At 52.7% G+C, this 24,403-nt stretch overlaps 1 protein-coding gene across 1 annotated transcript in view; it reads right to left on the reverse strand.

Moving 5' to 3' along the window:
* CYRIB (CYFIP related Rac1 interactor B) overlaps nt 1–23,961 on the reverse strand; it is a 143,605-nt gene extending 119,644 nt beyond the window's left edge. The window contains exon 1 of the mRNA XM_027596208.1: nt 23,896–23,961. The gene's annotated coding sequence lies outside the window, so the exon portion shown is untranslated. The remainder of the gene's footprint in view (nt 1–23,895) is intronic.
* Nucleotides 23,962–24,403: the final 442 nt, after the last annotated feature.

The raw sequence follows: 24,403 nt of genomic DNA on the forward strand, positions 1-24,403 counted from the left end.
ATCCACACGGAGAGAAAGACCACGCAGGGTGTCTGCACAACGGATTATTATCCCACAATAAAAAGGAACAGAGTATCATGCACTTGACAACGCAGATGAATCTCAAAAACAAAATGCCAGACACAGAAACCACATACTATATTATTTCACTTTCATGAAACACCCCAACGGCAAGTTTATAGACAAATTTAGAGAGAAAAAAGTAGATTCGTGGTTGCTTGGAGCTGAGGACAGGGAGTAACTGTAAATGGACATGAAGCATCTCATTGGGTAATGAAAATATCCTAAAACTGTATTATGGTTATGGTCGCACCAGTGGGTGAAGTGACTAAAAACCACTGAACTGTACATGGGAAATGGGTAGATTTGATGATACATAAAATACACCTTGAATTAGTTTTCTGTCGCTTGCTGTTACAGTACCACAAATGTAGCAGCCTAAAGCAATACAACTTTATTATCTTACAGTTCTGGAGGTCAGAAATCCAGACAGGGCTTCACCGGGTTGAAATCAAGGTGTCAGCAGGCCCCCACTCCCTCCAGAGACCCTGGGGGAGAATATGTTCTCTGGTATCTAGTGGCTGCCGCGTCCCTTGGCCTGTACCCCTCCCCCATGTCCAACGCCAGCAGCAAAGCCTCCTCAGATCTCGGATCTGGACCGCGTTTCCATCACCGACCTCCCTCTGACTCTGACCCTCCCTCTTATGAGGCCCACCAGATAATCCAGGTTGAGTTCCCCATCTCAAGGTTTTGAATGTAGTCACATCTGCAGGTGCCTGTTGCGAGGTAAGGCGATGTATTCACAGGCTCTGGGGACTAGGGTATGGATATCATTGGGAGGCCATTATTCTGTCTACCATCTGCCTCAGTAAAATTGTTAGGAAAACAAAAAAAGGAAGTGGCCAGCATGCAGGGCTCATGCAGGTGACTGGTCTCAAACCCCTGCTGCTGAAGAAGCCCCGGGGAGCCCTGTCCCAGGGAACCATGTGTAGCATAAAGGACCTGAAAGGGCCCTCACTTTGTCTTCAAAACACAGGAGGGAATAGGGCAAGAGAATGATAGATCCTGAGAAGAAGACCTGGACAAATGGTCAAGTTCTAGACGAGGGTATGAGGGGACAGGGGAGAAACGCCTTTAGTTTTCACAGATGTGACTCTCCATCCCTGCCCGCCCCCCCCACCCTCCCACCCCGCCCCAGGTCAAATCTAAGAAAAAAGAGATGTCTGTGTGAATCGAAGTCTCTGCGTGTTCTGAAATTTCCATTTCACTGATTATTTTAAAAGAGGCCAAATTAAGTCAGTCCCCAGATGATCTCTGATTTTGGCAAGCACCTGCATCAATAGGGAAGGAGCCCCCCTCAACGAACAGCCCCCACAGCAGGGGCCACGCCAGACCCTCCCCATCATGGGAACAGGAAAGCGCAAGCAGGACCCGACTCTGCTCCACTCACAGGCAGCATTGAGAACCCCAGCACCCGCAGGCCTCATCCCCCTCTGCGCTCACACCTTAGAGTAACCCTGCCCAGGGTCACCCCTCTGCCTTGTCCCCATCAGGTCTAGAGCATTCCCAGCAGACGGAAATGGTGCCTTCCTCCCCACCTCTTCTAGTGCAGTGTCCTCCCTGGTGCCTAGTGCAGTGCAGGCACAGAGCAGGTACTCAGGAAACACCCGGGACCATATAAATGTATAGACTGTATGTGTAGGTTTTATATATATAACCACGCTGTTATTTACAGTATACAATGAGTATTCGAAAAATGTTTGTTTTCATATACGTGTACGCACGTACTATGTGCATGTCTTATATATACAGACAGGTTTATATGTATAAAAGCACATTTTATATAGAGAACACAGGTGTTCAATAGACGACGGTTTCATATACACCCGGATGCCTACGTATGTATGTATGTGTGTGCATATACATATATATGAAGGAAGAGGTAAAGAACAGACATGGTGTAAAGGAAGAACAGGCTGAGAAGCTAAAATGAACACTTCAGGAGGACAGACATGATGTCTCTTCTGTTCTCCACTGGATCCCTAAGTCTTATGTAGCACAATGCCTGCCTGGCACTTAGTATGTGCTCAATAAATACTGGTTGAGTGGATGAATGACCAGCCTTGTTTCATTCAATGAGCATTTACTGAGCAAGTACTTACCAATTGCCAGAGGCAGGGCAAGACTCTGGGGAGCCAAGGTGAACAAACAGGTAGAAGTAGTCTCTACTTTTGGGGGTGGTGGTGGGGAGACTTAATTAACAGGAATTAACAGGCACACAAGCCACACACACCACACACACATCGACAGGAAAGAGTTAAAGGTAAGGAACAGGGTCTTGAGATGAAAAGATCTACAAGAAAGTCTGAAACCGAGGAAGGAGGCATCTGTCCTGCAAAGACCCAGGGACCCATTATCAGGCAGAGGGAACAGCATGAGTCAAGGGTGGAAGGAGCCCAGTCCTCCAGGGAACGAAAAGAAGCTGGTGGGTTATAGCAGGCAAGGAAGAACAGAGAGCCAACAGGGAACTCAGGAAGGCAGGGGCTGGAGCCTCAGGACCTTGGGCTCTGTTTAGTGTTTCAGTGACAACAGAAAGCCACTGAGAGTTTTCAGCAGGGACAGTATGGTCTGATTTATGTTTTCAGTAGGAGCAGTAGGAAGAATGAATTGGGGGGGGATGTCCCCCCAGCATCATGCCAACTTGTCAGAGAGCGAGAAGCCCTGAACAACACTCAGAAAGCTAACATGTGACTCTGCCATGATTAATTCACTTCATTTTTCCAGACATTTAGTAAGCACCTAAGCACCTAGGCTGTACCAGGCACTGTGATAAATGCTGGAGATACTGAGGTGAAGGAGACACGGGCCCCTTCCTCCAGGAACCTAAAATCTCTACTATCCAAGATCAGCCAGCTTGGCACAGATGAGACTAATTTAACTCAGACCAATATTTATCAAAGGGGGTAGAAATTCAGCCTCCGGATCAACACAGTGTCCTGATTTCCTCCTTTCTTTATCATTTACCTGTTTATACCCTGCCTCCTTCTGAAAGAGATTCGGGATAACTTGCAACACAAAAAGGACAGATGAAGAGAATAAACAGAAAGAGAAAATGCCAGTGGGAACTTCCAAAGCAAATAGACTGAACTAAGGACCCATCATGGCTGCTCGTGATTAAGCACAAATTTGGCTCTGAGCGCCCAGGCAGCCAAGGCAAAAAGGGCTAGGGGTAAGGGAGAACAACCTTTCCTCTGTGGTAGCACAGCTTTTCCTGGCTGTTCCTAAATTCTAAAAATCAAAGATGGGGTCTACTGTGGGTGGGCATGGAGGTGAAGCCAGGAGAGGTAACCTTGAGTAAAGTTACACCTGCTAGTTCATCTTGTTCAGTGCGGAACTCCACATCTTCCCTTACACCTGGGCTCCCCATCTAGTTCTCCTAGTCACCAAGCTAGAGACTGGTGTTTCTTAATAACTCTGTCTTTCTCACTTCCTCGTTCCTGTCGCCAGCTTCACACATGTTAGACACAAGTTCTGTCAGTCCCGTCTCCAGTTTTCAAATGCATTCTCTTCCTTCACTGCCCCACATCATTCCCCTGCTACTGGCTCCCAGGCTCAGAAACAACCTCCTAACAGTGTCCCTGCCTCTAGCCTGGCTCTTTTCCACAATTTCACCAGAGATTTTTCTAGAAATTGTGCCTGGGTTGCATCACCCTTCTGCTTACGGTACTCTCACGAGTGGACCCAACCCACCCTAGCCCGCTGGGCGGCAGCCATGCAACTTGGGCAGTGCTGACCATGTCCCCCTTATGGGGGGCCCTTGGCTGGACCCTTAGCCTATCAGCACACAGCATTCTCCTGGTCACGGGGATTGGTTCCAGGCTGCACACATAACCTAAGAATTGGAGAAGAAAAGTGGATGTGAAGGCTGGAACTGCTGAAACTACCTTAGCACCATGAGGGAGGCAGCCTGAGGATGAAGTTCATACAGGAGGGCAGAGCTGAGACAACAGAGGAATGAGCCAGGGCTCAGATCCAATACCACCTACAGCCTGGGTACCTGGATGTTTCAGTTACACATCACGTGCTCATTAATTTCCTTTCCTCACTGAGCGACCTTGACTTGAGTTTCCTATTATCAGCAACCAGAAGCACCTCTATTCTCCATCATCTCAACAGAAAGTACAAACTCCTTAGCATGGTATAGAGCAGAGGTCAGCAAAGCACAGCTCATGGGTCAAGTCAGGCAAACCATCTGTTTTTGTCAATAAAGTTTTATTGGAATACAGCCATACCCAGTCATTTATGGATTGTCTTTGACAGCTCAGGTGCTACCATGGCAGAGCAGATCAGCTGTGACCATATAACCCAAAAGGCCTAAAAATTTACCATCTAGTTCTTTACAGAAAATGTCCGCTGACGCCTGGCATACAGGTCACCCGCATTCAGGCTTCTGCCTCCCTTCCAGACTGACCAGCCACCATTATCCTCTGCCTCCCCACCCACCGCGATACCTGTCACCTCCCTGGTTTGGTTGTGCTGGGCCTTTCTGCACAATTGCTCCCATCCATCCGTGTGGTCTAGCTAACTCCCTGCATCCTCCCAAGCTTAGCTCAGGCATCACCTCTTCTTTGCGGGTCCCCCGTGAGGGTTAGGAGTGCCCTTGTGCAAACACAGCACCTTCGCTTGCTTCTATCCTCCCGCCTCGCTGAGCACAATTATCCAGCGGTGTACCTGTCTCCACCTCTGGACTGCACGCCCCTTACTGCCCAGGATCACAGATTCTTCATCTCTGTATCCCCTGTGCTTATTCACACAGCACAACATGACACGCAGCAGGTGGCCCGATGTTTACTGACCTGACCTGCAAGAGTCTGAGTCCTCAAGGACTGTGAATGGGCTGGCTGGTGTCTCCACCACAAAAAGGGAGGCGGCAGGAGACAGGAGAGCATCCAAAGCAAGCTCGCCCATCTCACTACGTTTCCAAGGTCCGCCATGACAGAGGAAGGCCCCTCTGTGGCCTCGGCTGAGCAGCTCAGTCAGGGTTATTGATTACAGACAACAGAAGTCAGTGATGATTATTTTATGGAGAAGCAGCAAGCAGGCTGGAGAGCTAGGCTGGGTTAAAGGAGCGAGGGAGACTGGGCAGAGGGGAAATGTGACCAAGGCCACACAACGGGACATCGGCTTAGGACACTCGCCATTCTCAACTGGACTCCCGATTCCGAAGGACTGCTCACTGCCCCTGCATCATCATGGCCCACGGCCAGGACCAAAGCCACATGGCTGAGCAAAGGCAGGAAGAAAGAATGTCTGGGCTACCTCAGCCTCTGTACGGAGAGGCCGAGCTCCATCCCCTTCCAAGATCTACACACTGGAGGTCCCCTCAAAGAGGAAGGCGAGCAGAATGTTGAGTATCCCAAAGTATAGCAAGTGTCCATGAGATACACCAATTCAGCGAACTATAGAAATTAAATAACTGTAGAGCCACGGGCCCTTTCTCTCCATAACTGGTCCATTCTGAGTCCACAGAGTGGACTGAGGAACTCCCAGGGTGGCAGAAGTAAGGGAGAGGCCCCTGCCTGTGTCTACATAGCGCCAGAGCCAAGTGTGAACAAAGGAAGTGTTTCTTCATCTCTCACCACGGAGAGCAAGTGTCAAGCAGAATTTCAAGTATCTGCTATTGCAAAACATCTAAAGCAGTAGCAAAAGGTCATTTCCAGAAACATCCCTCTCCCTCTACCCCATAAAGACATGAGGCTGCAGATACATTCTGGACAACTTCATTGCCATTATCTGAAATTCATTCGTTCATTTATTCCTTCATGCATGCATTCATTCACTCTGCAAACTTCCCGAGACCCAGATGTGTCGAGTCCTACACTGGGTATCTGGGTTACAAAGATGAATCTGCTGCCGTCCTTGACTTCCGGAAGTCCAGTCAACTAGAGGAGAAGACAGAAACAAAGTGACTTTTGCTTTGGGGATGGCAGCTGCAGTGGAGGGTTAGAGGTGATCCGAATATAAGCTGCAGACCCATTTTTAGCATGTGCGGGCATCACTCCATGTCCACACGCGCGCACACACACGCACACACACACACGCGCGCACACACACACACACACACACGCGCACACACACACACACAATGACCTACCCCCTTATCAGCCACCAGCCCTAGGACCACAGTCCACAGGACCAGGGCTGCATGTCCAATCTGGACGCTACAGAGTTGGTTGAAGATTTCAAGCCTTGGGCAGTCCGCTTCTCTGAGTGGGAGGACAAAAGGCAGAGGCGGACACCCGAGGTGTCCTAGAAAACACACCCTAGTTCCTGCCAATAGTCGGTCCTCAGAAAATGGGTAAAGTTAGTCTCAGGTGCCCCTGTTCTATCCTCCACAAATCAGGATACCAACACCTGCCATTTGCATCATTTTCTGGTTTATTAAACCCTTTTGCACATTCCCTCATTCATCATTCACTGAACACCTGTTTATATGTGAAGCACTTTCCTTACAGCTAGGAATGTGAAGAGTCATAAAATGCAGCCCCTACTCTTTTGGATGCCTCTTCCTCTGGGAAGCCCTCCGTGGTCTCTCAGGATGAGTCTGATGTCTCCCACCCCGTCATGGGCTCACAGTTCCCTGTATCATCAATGTCCTTCAATCAAGACTCCCTGGCTTGGTGGAAATAGGGATTCTTGTACCTCACGCATCACTGTATTCCCAGGGCCCACTCCACTGTGGCACCCAGTGGGGGCAGAATGAACCCCTGGGGGTGTGAGGTAAGAATCTGGCATCACCACCCCCCCACTTCGTTTCTAGATCAGGAAGTTTGTCTCTGAGGGCAGGGATGCTGGGCCTCTTACCCCACTCTTTTCGTACCAAATTCCACACCGACTTGACGCCCCGGGCAGCTTCTGGCTCTCCCTCTCCCCAGGAACCACAGAATCCCATCCGCCCTCCTGTGACCAATTTATTGTTGGGGATTCTACACCCTCCCTCTGGGCACTTTTTAAGATACAATGAGACAGAGCCTGTGATTAAAAGAAAAAAAATGGATGCCTAACGATGGAATGTCACGCACTCATTTATTCATTAAGCAACTATTTACTGAGCACCCACACTAGGCTCTATCCTAGGGGCAGAAAGGCAGAGACAACACAGGCCAAAATCACTGGCTGCCCTTGAAGGTCTGACCACGAAGTGGTGTGATGCCAAGCGGTGTCCCTCTGGCGAATGAATGAGTGAATGGACTGCAGGTGATGTCAAGTGATCACGGCAGATGATGTCAGGAAGTAACCTGAGCTGAATCGGGGCACGTGGTCTATTGTAGGGGGGCGACCATGTAGTTCTTCACTCCCAGGTCCCTCTGTAACCATCAGGGTACCCCTGCCTCCATCTATTCTCCTGTCCACCTCCACAGTGCAAGAGACATGGACAGGATGAGCCCCTTCTTCTGGCCGCTGCTGGCTTCCTAATCAAAGTCAAGGATTTGTGTTTACTCAGGGTCTGTCAACACGCACCCAAAAAAAGAGTTTAAGAGAAAGCAGATGAAATGTGGGGAAAGACGAGCTAATAAAACCAGGGGAAGATGCTGTGAGTTTTCAACCATGGCCGTAATTAAACAAGCCTAGCAGGGAGGAAGCTTGGAGGGCCAAGGCCCGTGGATGCGCGCAGCGCCTACGTTTCCAGGGAACATGTAAACCATCACTTCCTGCAGAATTAATTGGTCCCCGGCGGGGGCTGTGTGCTAGGTTCCCCTGGACCAGGCAGCGAATGTGGCTTTCCCGCCCCGCTCCTGCCACCAGGTGTCACACAGCCTGTCAAGACTGCATTTAAAAATCCGTGCACCGGCAGGTCAGTTGAGGACAATCTTCGGCAGAGGAACCTGCGTTCCTGATGAAGTGTCAGAAGCTGAGGCTGCCCTCTTCCAGAACATTCACTGTCACCTCACCTCCCAACGCATCTATCTCATGGGGTCACGGCACCAGACACCTAAGCAACACCTGCCCGCACACCATGTTCTTCCTCGGTCCAGGCAGGAACCTGGGGTGTGGAGAAGCACCTCTCTTCTCAAGTATGGACGAGAGCCTGGCCTGAATTTGAAAGCAAGGGGCCAAGATAGAGAGCAGCCCAGGAGCCCCAAGGATCCCCCCCAGGAAGTGGAAGACTTCCCAGAGATCAAAGGGGGCAAATGAGGGGTGATGCCCAGGGCCAGCCTTAAGGAAACCCTAAAGAACAAGTTTCCACAATTAAAGACAACAGAGGGGAGGGGATGAGTGAGGCCCAGAAAACAGTCGATGTCTTTGATTAAGCACTGATGAAACTCCCCATCACCGCTTTAATCTGGCTCCCCTGAGGGTTCCGCTGGCTTCGCAATGTTTTCAAAGAGAACGATCTTGAATATACATTATCCCCCAAGCCACTGCACAGAGACGCGGCTCTGCTGCCTCCCCCCCCCCCCCCCCCCCCCCCCCCCCCCCCCCCCCCGTCTTCGGAGCAGTTTCCCAGATGAGTCTTTAATGTCACATAATCACAGCCTTGGCTCTTCTCTGTCGAAGAAGACCTTTCTCACCAGCTTTTGTACTCTGCAGGTCCAATTCCTTTATCAGAGTCTCAGTGTACCAGCAGCTTCCTGCACTCGAAGCTGAAGCCAATCTCCTTGACCTGACACCAGCTCTCACAAAGCCAAGGCCCTGATAACATTGAAGCACTCTCGGAAAACTGACTTGGTTCTAATACCAGAGTGGACTCTATCGTGAGTCGACTCCAAGCACACCCGGATTCTGAGCCATTCTGAGTATGAATGATCACGAGCACCACACACTGCAGGACTGCTCCAAAGCTGAGCTGATCCACACGTTCACACCTTGTAGTTCCTTGAATGCTGGCCTGCCTGCTTTTGCACACGCTGTTCCCTTTGTCCGAAATGCTATTCCTAGCACTGGACTTCAAAATTCAGTTCAAACTGTCGCCTTCTCTGTAAAGCTTTCCTCAGCCCCTCCAGCACAGTTCATGTCAACGCATCCTGAGTGTGTGAGCGTGGCCAGGAACGGGGCTTGGCCAGATGTACAGAGAGGGGAAATTTCTAAATGTGGCTAGAGACCCGCTCGGGCTAGCATCTCCAAATAACCTCTGGCTTGCAATTCTATTTTAAAAGTTTTACTGTGCAATATTTAGGATGGACAAAAAATATACATATAAAGAAGAATCAAACCATCTCTTGTACCCACCACCCAGCTTAAGGAATAAAATATAATGAATACAAAGTCCCCTGGGTGCCCCACCCCAATCATAGTCACCTCCCCACTTCCCCACAGGTAAGCACCGACCTGAATTGGGCATCTATCACTGCTATGCATTTCTTACCACATATGATTATAGCCCCTAAACAATGTGTATCATTGTTTTCCAAGTTTTAAAATTTTGATACCCTTAACACTTTGCCTATTAATACAATGATTTGTTTCTATGTCCACCCCCTCCCACAGTCCAGGACCCTGTGAGCGGTGCCCGCATCCTGCTAATCTCGGTCTCGGGGCACCTGCCCCAGATCCTGGCCCACGGTCATGCTGAATGCGTGCTTAGTGAAAGTGGGAGGGGAAGGAGAAGAAGAGGGAAAAGAAACCAGCAAGGACAGGGTTTTCGCTCACTGGACCCCGAAAGGCTTCCCCATGGAGTCTACCTGCGGCATCACCTTCCAAAAAGCCCCCTGCAGTCTGTAGACTCCAAAGGCACAGGGACCCAAGCAAGACGGGTTTTGCTGTGAGGAGCAGAGTCCACAGTACTGTGCCCAGCACACAGGAGGGGCTCTGGATGTGTTTGGTGACTGAAAGGCCATGTCTACAGATAAGACAATGGAAAGCCTGGAACAAGAGGGCCTGGCTGATCTGGAAGAGACCCACCTTGGGGACCATCTAATAGAGAGGACAGTCCTCACTCGTGGAGGACCCGTGTCTTCCTTCGCTCAGCTCCACAACAGAAGCCCCAGGCTACACACTAACTTGTCACTCATTGCACAACACAACCTCAGGTGGCTTCCAGGAACTCTGGAGGAAACCCAGAGGGGGTCATACAAACGAGAAGACGCTTAAACACGCAAGGAGAGGGGGAGGGAACAGAGAGGGGAGGGCAGGTTATGCGGCCACCATGAGAACAGGCGAATTTTGAGAGAACAAGCAATACAATCCTCCAGAACAAAGGAGAGATGAGGCCTCAGTAATGCTCTGTCCCTTAGTTATGCTGTGTCTCTGACTTTCTGAATTCCCTGTCGGCCTGAGGTGCATCTGTGAGGAGACCACTAAGTGGGGTTTAAGAGCAGCCGGGCTAAGAAATTAAGTTCCAGCTCTGGTCCTAACCAGCTGTGCAGCCTTGGACAGATCACTCAACCTCTCTGGGCTCCAATTTTCTGAAAAAAGTATATAATCATTCTGCCAACACTCTTGGAGCAAGGCCTGCTGTGAACCTGACCTGTGGACCTGAACCAGAAAAAGGCCCAACCTTAGGGCCTGGTGATGTTTAATGGAAAAGGCCACAGCATAAAGACAAAGCACTGCACGGACGTGAAGTGTTGTGCTTAGACTTTATTTGCTGTCGCATAAGCCACTTTCTGACTTTTTCCTCTTCTTTTTTTTTTTTTTAAGATTCAAGACATAGTGTTTGGTCAATGCTAAGTAGAACAGAGAGCCAGGAAGCTCATCTTTAATTCAGTGCTGACAATACTCAGCTTGGCTCAAACTTGGCAAAAATGCTTTCCTCCAGCACATCTATTCATAGACGTCTGTTCCTAGAGTTAGCTCTCAGTTATTCGGTCTAACAGAGGAATTGTCCCGTGCTCTGAGGAAGGCGTGCAGGAGGGCAGGAGGGAGGGGTCGGGGGGGGGGGGGGGGACAGGGAAGGAAGGCGGACAGGAGAGCAAGGCAGACCCAAAAAAGACCCCTCGGCCCGCCCAGAAAGCAGCAGGCCCTCTGGGAGGGTGCAAGGTGACAGTGCCCTCAGGGTAGGGTCTTTAGGACAGGGAGAGGGGAGGTGACAGACATATTACCCAACCCACTGCTGAGTAAGGAGTGCTTCCTAGGGCCGCTCCACAGGTGAAGACTGGGAGGCTCGGAGGAACGAAGTGGCAGGCCAGAGACGGTGGCACAGCCAGCCTATGTGCCCAGCAGCGGCCCCCTCAGGGGGGCCCCAAAACCGAGACCCCAGGGAAGTGCAACCTTCGAGGGCCAGAGGCTTCACCCTTTTCCCAAGGACTCCACCTTGCACCGAACCTCCTATTTGCTGAGCTGAACGCCATCTCCCCACCAGGTGCTGACGGGGATTTGGGGGGAGGGGTTGCCGGGCACCCTGATGTCACCAGCTTTTCACTCTGTGCTCCGGTCCTTCACTTTCTTCCCCCGACCCTGGACACTGCAGCACGAGGAACGGGCGTGACTCAGCTCGGGACGCCCAGGGCCAGCCCAGCAAGCAGCGAGAGCTTCAGCTCTTCATTCACTCACCCACAGCAGCACACCTGCCCCATCTCCATACCCCTTCCTCCACCAGCTGCTAGGGGCGCAGCCCAGGTGCCCGGCAGGAGGACAGAGGGCGACGGGAATGGGGAGAACGAGGGATGTTCGGGACCCTCAACAAATGTCTGTGTGAGATGCTAAACTGTGTCCCCCTTCGAATCTAAACCCAGAAGCACATACACACACACATAAAGATTATGAACCTTGGGGTTTTAAATGAACATTTAAAAAAAAAAAAAACAACACTCCAATTTCAATTTGCCACCCAAGGGAGAAAATTAATTCATACCCTTATTCGTCAAATATCCATTTGACACCTGTGCACCGGGCACCTTTTGACGCTCAGTGCCTTCCTTAAAACAAATGGCTAAGGAGTTTTTAACTAGAACCTCTCCAAAACGCACGCAGAGATGACAAGTGGGCTGCATGACAGACACAGAACTTGAGAGGAAACGGCATTTTAAATACCATAGAAACTATCTGGAAATTTGCAATCCCAACAATGGGGATAGCTCAGCCGCCCGCTGAGGTGCCTGGGGCTGTTCCTTCTGGGTTCCTCAGAAGGCTGCCGCATCCTTGCCGAGCCCCCTGCATCCTGCCTGAGCCCAGGCAGCAGGTTCTGAAGAGCCACCCCGCTCCTCCCGGAGGTCAAGCACAATGCCCCACGCTCTGGATGCACAGGAGGAGGGGGGAACCCAACGTGCCTGTGCACAGAAGCCTGCCTATCTTCCCCTGAGAATGCGCTGGACCACAGCTCCCTCCATCTGAACCAGAAGCTCACTTTTGCCTTGGCCCTTACAGACACCGCGTCACCCAAACGGAAAACATCTTGCTATTCTTCATGGGCAACTGTCACTCACCTTACCTCTCCCTGAGAGTAACTTCCATCGGACTGGACGAGAGTCGCTGGCCTTGTGGTGTCCCCAGATGCCCTTCACCCCATCAGCCGCTAACCAGGACAGGGGGTGCGGTGAGTCTTGAAAAGTCACAGGACTCTGACCCCAGGTTAGCTCCTTTATCAAAGGGCAACCGTGGCTCCTCCCCACGGGTCTAGAAGGCTCTACTCAGGGTGGTCAGTGCCTTCAATAACCACTCACTGTGTCTTTCTCCAACTGTCTTCCAGTCTATCATCAGGCCTGTTGGTATTTTAACCTCGGGCATGCCCGGGCCTCTGCTTTAGTGATTGTTCCGTTCTGTTGTACACTATTTATAAAGTGATCTAGGCACTAGTTTTTCTTTCTTTTCCTGCAAAGAGTAGAGTTCTAGGTTTCTTAGAAGAAATAAGATAGGAACACAGAAGAGGGGAGGCAAGAAGGCTTCCTTCCAGTAAAAGTAATATCATAACCACACTGCAGAAAATGCATAAAAGAGAGAAAGGAAATTTGTCCATATTCATATCCCCCTCTCACAGCCTCAGACGCCATCTTGGTGTGTATTTCCTTCCAACCTTTTTTCCTACAAATAACTGCTTTTCTCAGTTTCAGTTTCCTCCCAGACTCTTGAGCCCTCATTTGAGTGGCCAGAGGATAACTGATTCGATTACTCGGTACATTTCAGACACTTAGGTTACTTCCCATTTATTGTGTTATTGTAAAAGGGGCTGAACGGACGATCTTTTAATTTTTTTTAAATGTATTTATTTATTTGACAGAGATAAGGACAGAGAGGGTATGAGCAGGGGGAGGGGCAGAGGGAGGGAGAGAGAGAGAGAATCACAAGCAGACTCCCTGCCGAGCACGGAGCCCACCTGACGCAGGGCTTGATCCCAGGACCCCGAGACTGTGACCTGAGCTAAAACCAAGAGTCAGACACTCAACCGACTGAGCCACGCAGGTGCTCCCTGAGCTGATGATCTTTATGCAACATTCGGTCCATATCTTTAATTGCTCCTTTAGGAAAGCTTCCAAGAAATAGGTTCGCTGGGTCAAAGGTTACAAATATCTTCATGGCTCGACATAAACTGCCATGGTTTCCCAGAAGGGTCTTTGAAGGACCCGGCTGGCCACCAGCAAAAAGATACAGGTGCCTTCATGGGGCAGTGACACTGTTCACAGGCATCACAGGGTGGGGACAGGGGCACCCGCTGGGTTTTCTCTGCAGAGAGCTCTTATGGAACATTCCGGTCCCTGCACATCAGCACATGCACTCTCAGGGGCTTTTCAACTCCCCCTTGTTGAGTGGGAGCTCCAAAATACACATAAGAATAAGCTCCCAAGCGGAATCTAATACTCCCTCCCTCCTGCCCCAACAACTACTTAATATGATGGGGAACGGAAGATCAGGTTCCTTTTCTTTCAGTTTTAAGCGTCCAAGGTCTTGAGATAAAGATCAGTTTACCTGAGAGAGGCAATTTCCAACCACATTCCTGGTCATGAAGGGAACTGCTGGCGGAAGGGGGGTGGGGACACTCCAAAGGTCATACCTTGGTTATTCCTCATTTACTTCTGGCAAGGGGGAGGTCTAGGGTAAAGTCACAAGTATGCAAATGCCGTTTTTCTACACTTCCCCTGCATTTCACCACTGAAACTTTGAGAAACTGCTGCTTGGGAAAGAAAAGGTCCCACTGGGAGGCAGCGCCTCGGGGAGTGGGGTCATCTCCCAAGGCTGGGGTCCCTTATGGGCCCAGGAGCCCTTTCGAGCAAATCCAGATCGGGGCATTCAACCACATCCTCGAGATGGGCAGTCATAAAGGTCCTACTCTAGGGGCTGCTGTGACCAGAGACTTCACTTTTATTTAAAAAAAAAGAAGAGACAGTCAGGTCTCACTAGACTGCGAGAGGCCACCTCCGTCTGTCCACTGGGTCTGACACACAACACAGGACAGCTGGTCCCCCAAAAATTCTCTTCAAATTTAATCACACTCAAGCCGGAGAGACCCCTGGAATAATCACGCATACCTACGTAATATACGTAGCCCCCCACCGGGTCAGGACCGCTGCGCATTCTGAAGAGCTCCCCCACGCACCACAACATCAACGGAATCGTGTCACGTCCTACCTTCACTCAGCCATATTCAACTCTACTCAAAGGGCCAAACGCTTTTTTTTTTTTTTTTTTTTAATTTTTAAAAGTTTAAATAAGGGGTACCCGGTGGTGCAGTTGGTTCAGCGTCCAACTCTTGGATCCGGCTCAGATCGTGATCTCAGGGTCCTGAGATCGAGCCCCACATCGGGCTCCATGCTCAGCGGGGAGTCTGCTTGGGATTCTCTCTCGGCCTCTGCCCTCCCCCCCACTCACGCTCATGCTCACTTTCTCTCCCTTTCTCTGTCTCTCTCAAATAAATGAATAAATCTTAAAAAATAATAAAAGTTTAAATAATGTGAAAGCGTATTTTGCCTGTTGTACTTGATTTGTATTTATTTTTTGGATATTGTACGTGATTGTACATCATACACTACTGTTCGTCCCATACATTTACTCCGACCTGTTCCTACACAGCATCGCAGACAAGAAATCACACGTACGCAAACTGTCCCTCGGGGACAAATGGGCAGTGGGTCCGAGACCATTTTCACCACGCTGTGCTGATGACTTCTGAAAGTCATGATTAAGACCAGACTCTATGGGGCGCCTGGGTGGCTCAGTTGGTTAAGCGACTGCCTTCGGCTCAGGTCATGATCCTGGAGTCCCGGGATCGAGTCCCACATCGGGCTCCCTGCTCAGCGGGGAGTCTGCTTCTCCCTCTGACCCTCTTCCCTCTCGTGCTCTCTATCTCTCATTCTCTCTCAAATAAATAAATAAAATCTTAAAAAAAAAAAAAATTGGTTAAGACCAGACTCCATGTAAGGTTTCCTCTCCTTCGGTGCTCTTAGGTCATGAGGGATGTGTCGTCTGTTAGGTAGCGGCAGAGAATCAGTCTCAGATCACAACAGGAAACCAGGCCTCCCAGGCTGGCCAGCATGGGGGTTGGGGGGAGGGCCCCTGGCTTTATAACCTGCCTACCAAGGGCAGGTGGTCTGGGCACAAAAACTTGCCCTCACATTGGGCCCCGAGCTGGCTGTGCAGCCCTCAGCCGGGCTTTCCCCTCCCTGGCCTGCTCCCTCATTCTTTCAAAGAGTGTCCTGGATGATTCTCAAACTCCTGTGTGACTCTGGGCAACGCACATCACTTCTTTGGGCCTCTGCTGTCTGAATAGGTCCCGTGTTGGAAGAGAATTAGCCCAAGTGGGATTCCGGGACAACACCCCACCCCGTGTTGAGATGCTGACCTCCTCAGCACTCCGGGCAGGTGGCCCTGGGGTCAGTCACCGCCAGCTAGGGGATGCATCCTCCTTTCCTGCCCATCTCCCGACCCACACCTTACAAATTCTCTTTCCTCGGTGAGCCATGGCCTGAAAAAGCCTGGGAAGGATGGGACTGGGTGATCTTCAATGTCCTTTCCTTCTGCACACCAGCCACTCAGAGTTAGAAACAGACGGTACAGAGGTACGAGATCAGTACCTGGGGGTTCTGATCCCACTGGGTCTCTAACAGGGACCTCTGCACCAGAATCACCTGAGAGAGCTTGTTAACAGTGTGGCTTCTTGGCCCTCCCACCCAGGAAGCTTAAGCACACCACGTTGTGTCAGATGAAAGGAGTACCGGGGAAGAGGGAACGCACGCGTAGAATGTTCTGGCAAGTTCACATATTGAAAATGGATGGGAGGAACCAGCAGAAGTATTAATACTACGTCACTTATTTTCTAGGCTACAATGATTAGGGTCCAAATACTGAGATTTTCCTTTCAAACTCCGCCAAAGCATGAACCCACAGCACCTATCTTGCCCGGAAATCTTTCTCTTGTGGGGGTGCCCGCAGACCGTGAGATATGCTGCAAATCCCAACACCAAATGCATCAAGGGGTGTATTAACAGCGTGAGTCAGTTTCACACTGAATTCACCAAAAAGCCTCACCACTCAAATCAGCCCACGTCATCCAACTACTTGCAAGAATATACATTCTGACCTTCCCTGACAGGCTGCTCGTAATAGGTGGTTTTGGCGACGGTGGGGGCCGAGGTGCCTCCCATGAAAACCCCACCCCATTCCAAAGCAGCATCGAGCAGCAAGAGAGGCCACTCTTTGTAGACAGCTCCCTTTGGAGATTTTTTGGAGTTATGGCTGAGGGTCACTTGAAAGAGGTAGTCAAAATAGGGGCTGGGCACTCAAGCTGGTGGGATACGTTTTCCTTCTAGCTCTCAGTTTTCTCAGCGTCGTCACCTGTGAGATGGGGATAACGTGACGTGCCTCACACACTTTCTGTGACTGTAAGAAATGAAACACGCAGATACACATTGTCCATGCTCGACAGGGAGACCAAAACAAAAGAGAATTACCAAACCCACCACATGACGCTCACAGGAGCCTTACGGTCCAGGAGGCTTTTGCCTGGGCCATGAACGCCTGCACAAAGGGTTGGCAATGACTCCGCCTGCTATCCTGTTCCCAAACGCAGCCAGAGAGCTTCTCCAGGTCCTGGGTGACAAGAATGGGCTTGGGCGGACGGGGGGCTGGGCCTGGGTTAGCCCAAGGAAACAAAGTCGCCCTTCTCAAGCTGCACAGGCCCTTGGGGACTTGTGTGGGTGGCAGTGGAACCCACACTGTGTATCCCCCACACAGACCCATCACAGGGTGGAGCACACAGTAGGTGCTCGCTTGATTATAGTCACCGAATAGGGGGATGCCTCCGGTTCCTCCATGACGAACTGAACACTGATCGTGAAGGCACGCTCAGAAAGGACTGGAAAACGTCCCTCAGCTTTCATTCACAAGCCCGTGTGATCTTGGGCACACAGCCTGGCTTCTGGTGACCCGAGGCTCAGAGCAGTACACGAAACCAGAGTTCAGGGGAGCAGGAGCAGACATTTTAGGATGTTATTGACCGAGTTTCACTTCCACATTGTCTTCTGCATTCAACTTCAACTCTGGTTTTGAGCAAAGCCGGGGCCGTGCGGAGACTCACAGGAAAAGCCTCCGTTAGCGGGCAGGCTCCTCTCCCCGAGCCCCGGCCCCTGAGGCTGTGCAGACAGCAGCCTTGGGCTCCAGAGCACCTCTCAGCCATCAGGCCCTGAGCCAGGCCCACTGAGACCTGTTCTGATGCAAGAGCTACAACAAGCTGCAAAACAGGCACTGTGACGCCTGAGGGGTGGTGCGGCCCGCCAGACTGCTTGGTGAGGGAGCCGGGGGGGGGGGGGGGCCGAGATGCGGCCGGCCACAGCCAACCAGTTCTGCACCCCGCCAGCATCCCGGGTCAAGGGAGACCCCCCGAGGGGCCAACCACAGCATCTGGTTTTGTGTAAAGCCCCCGCAGCAGTGTGATGTTATCTTAAAGAAACAACCGCCTCCCACCAGATTCATACCTCGTACTACTATCTGCCAAGAGGATGGCCCTGGCCTGAAACTTGCACTGGACAGATCAGTTCTCTGCTCACCTGGAACAAGGTCCTGGGCGAGGGGGACCTCTGGTGAGGGTTTCTGCCAGGGGCTAACTAGCAGCTCTCATGCACATTGCCTCACTGAGTCCTTCAAACCAGCTTCAGCCCTGACAGCCCCGGCCCAGCAAGGTGAGGGACTGGCCCAAGGTCACACTGCCGCTGAGTGGCAGGGCTGGGGCTCCTGGAGCGCCATGGGGCGGCAGCGTCTGCTGAGTGGGCATTGGGCTTAAATTCCAAAGAGCTTCAAGTGGCCAGACTAAAGCCAGTCCCAGGAGGCTCTCTGAAGCAGACGAAGCCTCCTCCCATCCTTGATTCCTCCACATAGATGCCCCCCACTGTACTCCCCACATCTGAGGATGCTGGGGCTGGGCAGGAGAAGCGGGCCAGCAGCCTCTGAGGGCAGTGCACTCCACGCTGTCGCTTTTCTTGCCTTGGGCCTTCTTCTTCGCTGTGGCTTTAAGTGTTTAGTCCTCTGCTGAAGGAAGCTCACCAGCACTGATACTGCTGAGCTGGGACAGGACACCCAGCCGGCCCCAGCCCCAGGGTGGGGGCTGCCTGGCACTGAGGACCGTCCCAAGACACTCACAGGCAGGCACGGTGGAGCCATTGAGGAGAGGCCCGGTTAAGCCTGTTTCCAGGCCTGATTTGGCCTCTTGCGCAAGATGCTTCTCCTTCTGGGTCCCAGTTCCCCGATCTGTTAAATTAAGACGCCTAAACTGGACGCCTAAACCCTGACACTCTGAACATGAGCTTCCTGCTCAATCCTTCCAGCCCAAACCACGTGTGAAGACCTGCTTCACGCTGCTTCCCTCTGCACCTCAACTGTTCTGAGGGTACAGGCCTTGTGGTAGGTAAAGGAAGGCTCTCTTCTTGCCACCCCTTCATGTTCTCACTGGACTCTGTTCTAGGCCTCCATCTTTTTAATCATATGTATTATGGGCATGGCTGCCTCTTCCTCTAACTGAACTATCAGCTGCCTTCAGACCCTTGGGTGTCATATTCAGACGCATACCCATGTCCATCCAGGTCCTGAATGATGAGGGGAGTGGGGGTCTCTATGCTCTCCCTACTCAAAGTGTGGTCCACGGACCAGAGCTTCCCATGGGAAAGCATAAGAAATGCAGAACCTCAGCACATCCCCAGCCTCTGACTCAGAATCTGCAAAGGAACCCCCAAGTGATTTGGGGGCACACTCCAGTTTGGGGAGCACTGTTCCAAGATGCTCCCCGGCTCTGACTTGCCCCCACCCCACATCCCTTGCTTTGACCACCTAGAAGCGTTCCAACTTATGGGCCTTAGCAGGACTCACTAAAATGTAGCCCGTCATTAACCAAAAGAGATTTGTCTTAGGAACCTTCTAGAAGACTGCCACGGACTCCCACAAACAGGATCTGAAATGTACAGGCCCTAGGGTGATTCCTGGCATGTGTTACCCGTTGGCTCCCCACGCCCACCCCTGAGTCTCAAGGAAGCTCAAGCAGTTCTCGAAAATGCTAAGGTCCCTCCCCCTCGGCTCTGTGGATTTGGCTACTGTCACCCTCCTCACCTGTCAGAACCATAAACATTTGACTGCCCAGATGCCAACGTCCCCCAACAGAGACAAGCAGATCGGCGGGCCACCTGCCCCTCACGGGCCCTACGTCTGTGCTCAGAAAATACTCCTCCCTCATTCTCTACCCTTGACATTTATTCAACTTGGAAAGAAAAGAAACTTTTCCAAAACACGTTTCCCAGTTTTTTAATAAACCCTGCAATTCCTCTAATGGTTTCAGATCATCTTAAACATTTATTAAAATCACTCTCAGCCACACTTCTTTAAACAAATCTCCTCGTTGACTTCGATTATTTACATATTTACGAATATGATGTCTCCTTCCCTCGGAGCAGATGGCAGCTAGTAAGTCTTTGGAAAGGAGAAAAAAAAAATCAATGGGACAGAACGTAAACTCCGTGACTCCCCGATTTACTCTTCTTGACTAGCTCTGGTACAATGATCTTCCCATTCAGTGGAAGCACCATATGATGGCCAGTCAACGACTGGCTTGGGGAAGCACGGAGCCTTGAACTGGAATCTCGGAAGAAGCTGCCAGCCCAGGGCTCAGTTCCCAGGGGAATGGTAGCAGGACAAGACAATGGGGCAGGAGAGCGGAGGGGGAGGGAGGGACCCACGCTGGCCGAGCTCCTCCTGTGCGCCATGCACCGTGCTGGGAGGCACTGCCTGGGACCTCAGAGCTGGTCTTCACAACAACCCTCACGTTCAAGCTGAAGAAGGCCCAGAGAGAGAGGTCAAATCTTGCCCAAGGTCACAGGCCAGTAGGCAGCAGAACCAGGATGTGAACCCGGGCAGTCTGGGCCCTAAGGCCAAGTAGACAAGCACCGCAGGAAAATACAATTGCCCTTAACCTCACGCGTTCTTGGCTACAAAGTTGCTATCTTTCTTTCCACCTGGTGAGGCCGGTCACTCCTTTTCAGACCATCAAAAACTTCGTTCCCAAGCAACGGGATCTTTGTCCATCTGAGAGTCTGAGGGACTCAGGTGTTGGTGTTAAAGCTGGAAGACGCCCATGCGAAGGGGAGGAGAACACCGGAAGTGAGTGCCATGAGCACCGCAAGAGTTGACTTTATGAGAAAGTGGGAAAAAAAAAAAAAAAAAAGACCTTTGCCCTCAGAAATGGATGAAAAACACCATCCTTAATGATGTTTTTCTTCATCGGGCCTTTATCCAGTGTCCCAGATAGGGAAGGTGAAAAAGAATAAAATCAGCCAGCCCGCCTCTCGCCTCAATTTACTTCTCTGGAGAAGCTCCAAGTCAAGTGAAAACAGAGACATGGGGCCGGCCTCTGAGAAGCTCCGGTTGAGGAAACGGATGACGATCACCATTTAGCAGGGGTCTCGGCTACGGGCGTCACATTACTGCGTGAGCAGAACAACCCCATGCTGCACGGTCCCATTTTACAAATGAGAACACTGAGGCTCTGACCCTTGGGGACAGGCCGACGGGGCAGTAAGAAGCAAAGGTGAGCGTGTGGATTTGGGTCTTGTCCTCTCACTCAGGAACCTGTGAGGTGGACCGGCTGGAGCAGGGATGATTCTGCCTGCTCACCGATGAGGAAAAGGGGGTCCCAGGAGTGGAGCGACCTCCCTAAGGCTGCCTGACCGGCATGTAGCTACAGCGGACCCATTTTAAATCTGATTTGTCACTAATTCAACACTGCCTCCACAGCACTCGCCGGAAGATGGATTCCCTGAAGACGGCGAAGTCCCAGGCTGCCGAAGCCACGGGATGGGGGTCTCTTCAGACAAGGAGGTAGCAGCAAAGCTCAGCACGAGGCCACGTGACACTGGCCTCCCTCTAGAGTCCCCCCTGTCACTGTCTCTGGATCCTGAAGTAAGAGCTGTCAGAGACCGGGCTTCCAGAACAGGGAATCAAAATGCACTTGGGAAGAACTGCCAAAGAACAATCTCAAGGTCACCTACAGGCCAGTGCCCTGACCTTGAGGTGGAGACCGAATGTACCTCTGTAAAGAGCAAGGGGGAAACCATCTCTCTTTTGTCCGTCGGTCACAAAACGTGTACCGTGTAGCCAAGCACATGCCAGACAGCCTGCCAGGTGCCCAGGAAAACACAAAGGCCATTCAGAAGGGAGCAGAGCCCACAGAAAAAAGGGAGACCGCGCTGTGGATGCAAGACGGGCAAGGATCCTGAATAGGCCGCTTCCTGGCCGAGGGTCTGGGGCCAAGTCCTGCACCCTCGCTAAGTCTTGCAAAATAAGAACAAAACCTCTCCTTGATTGGTAACCGTGACCACTCCACGTCTTAAAAATGAATCTGCCCGTGTCCAAACGGCAGCGGGCTGCAGCATATAGGTACCTGTTACTGCCTCTCTTAGGATAACAGTAGTACCCAGCCTCACCTCCTGCCCTCCGGATGTGAAAAAAGCCACAGCTCAGATCCTAAGAGAGGTGCACAGAAGCCTCTGGGAGTTGAGAAAGAAGGGCCGGCTGTCAAAGAAAGCGAAATTACTTGAAAATCTCCCAAAGTGAAGTGCAGAAACCCATACCGGGCCTTTACCTGAAGGCCATTTCCAAGTCCCCCTGTGCCTTAACCCACCCTGGTCTCCTTCAGCACATGCACTGCTCCTCCCCATGCCAAAAGTCTGGCAAGATCTGGAAAATGCAAATTCCAACGGGCCTCCCCAGGAAGAAAACTCAGGCCAGCTCACCACTCCTGCATGCCCCACCAAGGAAGAAAACCACCTCTCCCCGGCTTCCTCCACGTTTACCAGGAACCCCCAAGTCTGGGAAAACAGCCCAGCTGTTAGCCCTGGCAACCCTCCTCAGACACTCATCTGGTGGTGGCAATCAAAATGATGCTTCCTTTTCATTTCCACAGAATGCAATCTTTCCAGAATAGGAGAGGCTCAAAGTCAGAGTTTAAGCTCCTTTTCACAAGGAATCAATATTTTCACAAGATAATCCTCCTCGGGGGAGGGGATGGATTACACAGATCCCAGGTGGCAAAATGTGGCTCTCTGGGGATTGTGGGATGGATGTTACTGGGCAAGGAAGCCAAAATGTAGACCCACCCCCACTCACTTCTCAAAATTCACGATCCAGCTCTTCATTTCACAAATATCTACCCAGAGCCTCCCGTGTACCCAGGGACCCCATCTAGGGGGTGGGGATGCAGAAATTAGAGGGGAGGCGACTGACAATGACACTTCCCATTACTGCGCCCCCTCCAGGACAGGAAGTCCACGCTCACTTTCTCTAGGCCCTACTCAAAGCACCCATTTCACAGACAGCCGTCCAAGACTCAGAGAGGGTAAGCGATTTGTCCAGAGTCACACACCTAGTTAAGGTGGCAGGGCCAGGAATTAAACATAGGTGTAAAGTCCACGTGATACTCCCCAGCGGGGCCTCCTTCCCGCTCAACCCCTCCCCCATCAGCTCCATTTCTTGCAGCAGGGTGGGGATCAAAGCCGCCCCCCACCCCCACCCCGGCCCAGGGCTCCGACCAGGGAAGTCCTCGGTTCCTCTTTCCTCCCACCCTCAACACGGGACACACAGGTTCGACACCCGCTGTGTGTGAACATTGCCCCAGGAAAGCCCTGCACGCTGCAAGGGCATCCACCCGGTTGCACTGAACTTCCATTTAAAAAAAAAAAAAAAAAAAAGATGATGAAAAGATAAAGGGCAAAGAGGAAGTGCTCTTTAAACATAGGCGGGTGGTTACCCCAGGAGGAAGTCTTAAGGCCAATGGAGATTTTGTTCACCCCCTCTAGTTCCTCTATTCGAAGCGACTGGCTTTCCAACCCCCATGCAAGTTGGCTGGGGGCTGCACTGCGCCAGGGCTAGACCCTTGCGCCCTCACCTGGCGCGCAGGAGAGGTCTCGGGGTGCGGGTGGGGGGCAGCCATCCCGAACGCCCCCTCCCTCCCGGCGCGGGGCCCCGCCGCGCGCTCCCCACAGTTGGGTGGACCCGGGCGGCGGCCCCGCGGCGTGTGCGCCCCCCGCGCCCCGCCGCCCGCGCCGCGTCCTCCGGTGCCCCCCGCGCCGCCCCCGCCCCCGCCGCGCCCCCTCTCCCACCGCCGCCCGCCCGGCCCGCACCCCAGTCCCCGCACCCGTCGCGCGCGCCCCGCACCCGCACCCGCGCCGGGCGCAGGCGGCTCCGAGGGCGCGCGGACGAGCCGGGCGGCCAGGGCGGCGGCGCGGCGGGGCCCCGGGCACGTACCTGGCGGCCGGGCGAGCGGCGAGGGGAGCGCGGCCGCGGGCGCTGGAGCGCAGGAGCCTCGGAGCCTCGGGCACCGCCGCCGCCGCCGTTTCCGGGTTGGCCGGTCTCACGTCACCGCCACAGGTTCGCGAGCGGCCCCCGCCGCGGCGGCAGCAGCAGCAGCAGCAGCGGCCCCGGCGAGTGCCAGGCGAGAAATAACTATAAAAGGAAGAGACGCTTCGAGGAGGAAGAGGAAACGCTGTTTACCTTCGAGAAGCCGAGCCGCCGGCGCTCGCACAAAAGGAGGACGCTCGCCGACGCCGCCTCCCCCCGCGCCCCGTCCCCGCCGCATCGCGGGCCCGGCGTCAGCGCGCGCGGCGCCCCGGGACCGCCCCGCGCCGGCCCCCACCCCAAAACCCGCGGCGGGGGGCCGGGGGACCGGGGAGGGGGGGGAGACCGCGGCGGGGTGACCTTGGGCGAGTCACGGCAGGCGGGTGAGCCGGTGCGTGGGGCGCGCAGCGGAGGGGGGCGCTCGACGTCCCCCTGGCCCAGACCAGGAAACCCCAGGCCCGGGAGGCGCAGGGCTGGCCCAAGGTCACAGCCTGTCGGACAGGTCCCCGGCTTCAGCGCCGAGCCTCCCGACCTCAGGCCGTCAGGGTCCTGCCCTGGGCCGCTTTCCCCTCCCCTGTGCTTCGGAATGATGCCGCCCGGCCCACCTCGAAGCGGGGTCGGTGACAGCGTGGACATTCAAAACATTCGGAAGGCAACAGATATT

This window comes from Zalophus californianus, chromosome 4, assembly GCF_009762305.2.
Source record: "Zalophus californianus isolate mZalCal1 chromosome 4, mZalCal1.pri.v2, whole genome shotgun sequence".
NCBI lineage: Eukaryota > Metazoa > Chordata > Mammalia > Carnivora > Otariidae > Zalophus > Zalophus californianus.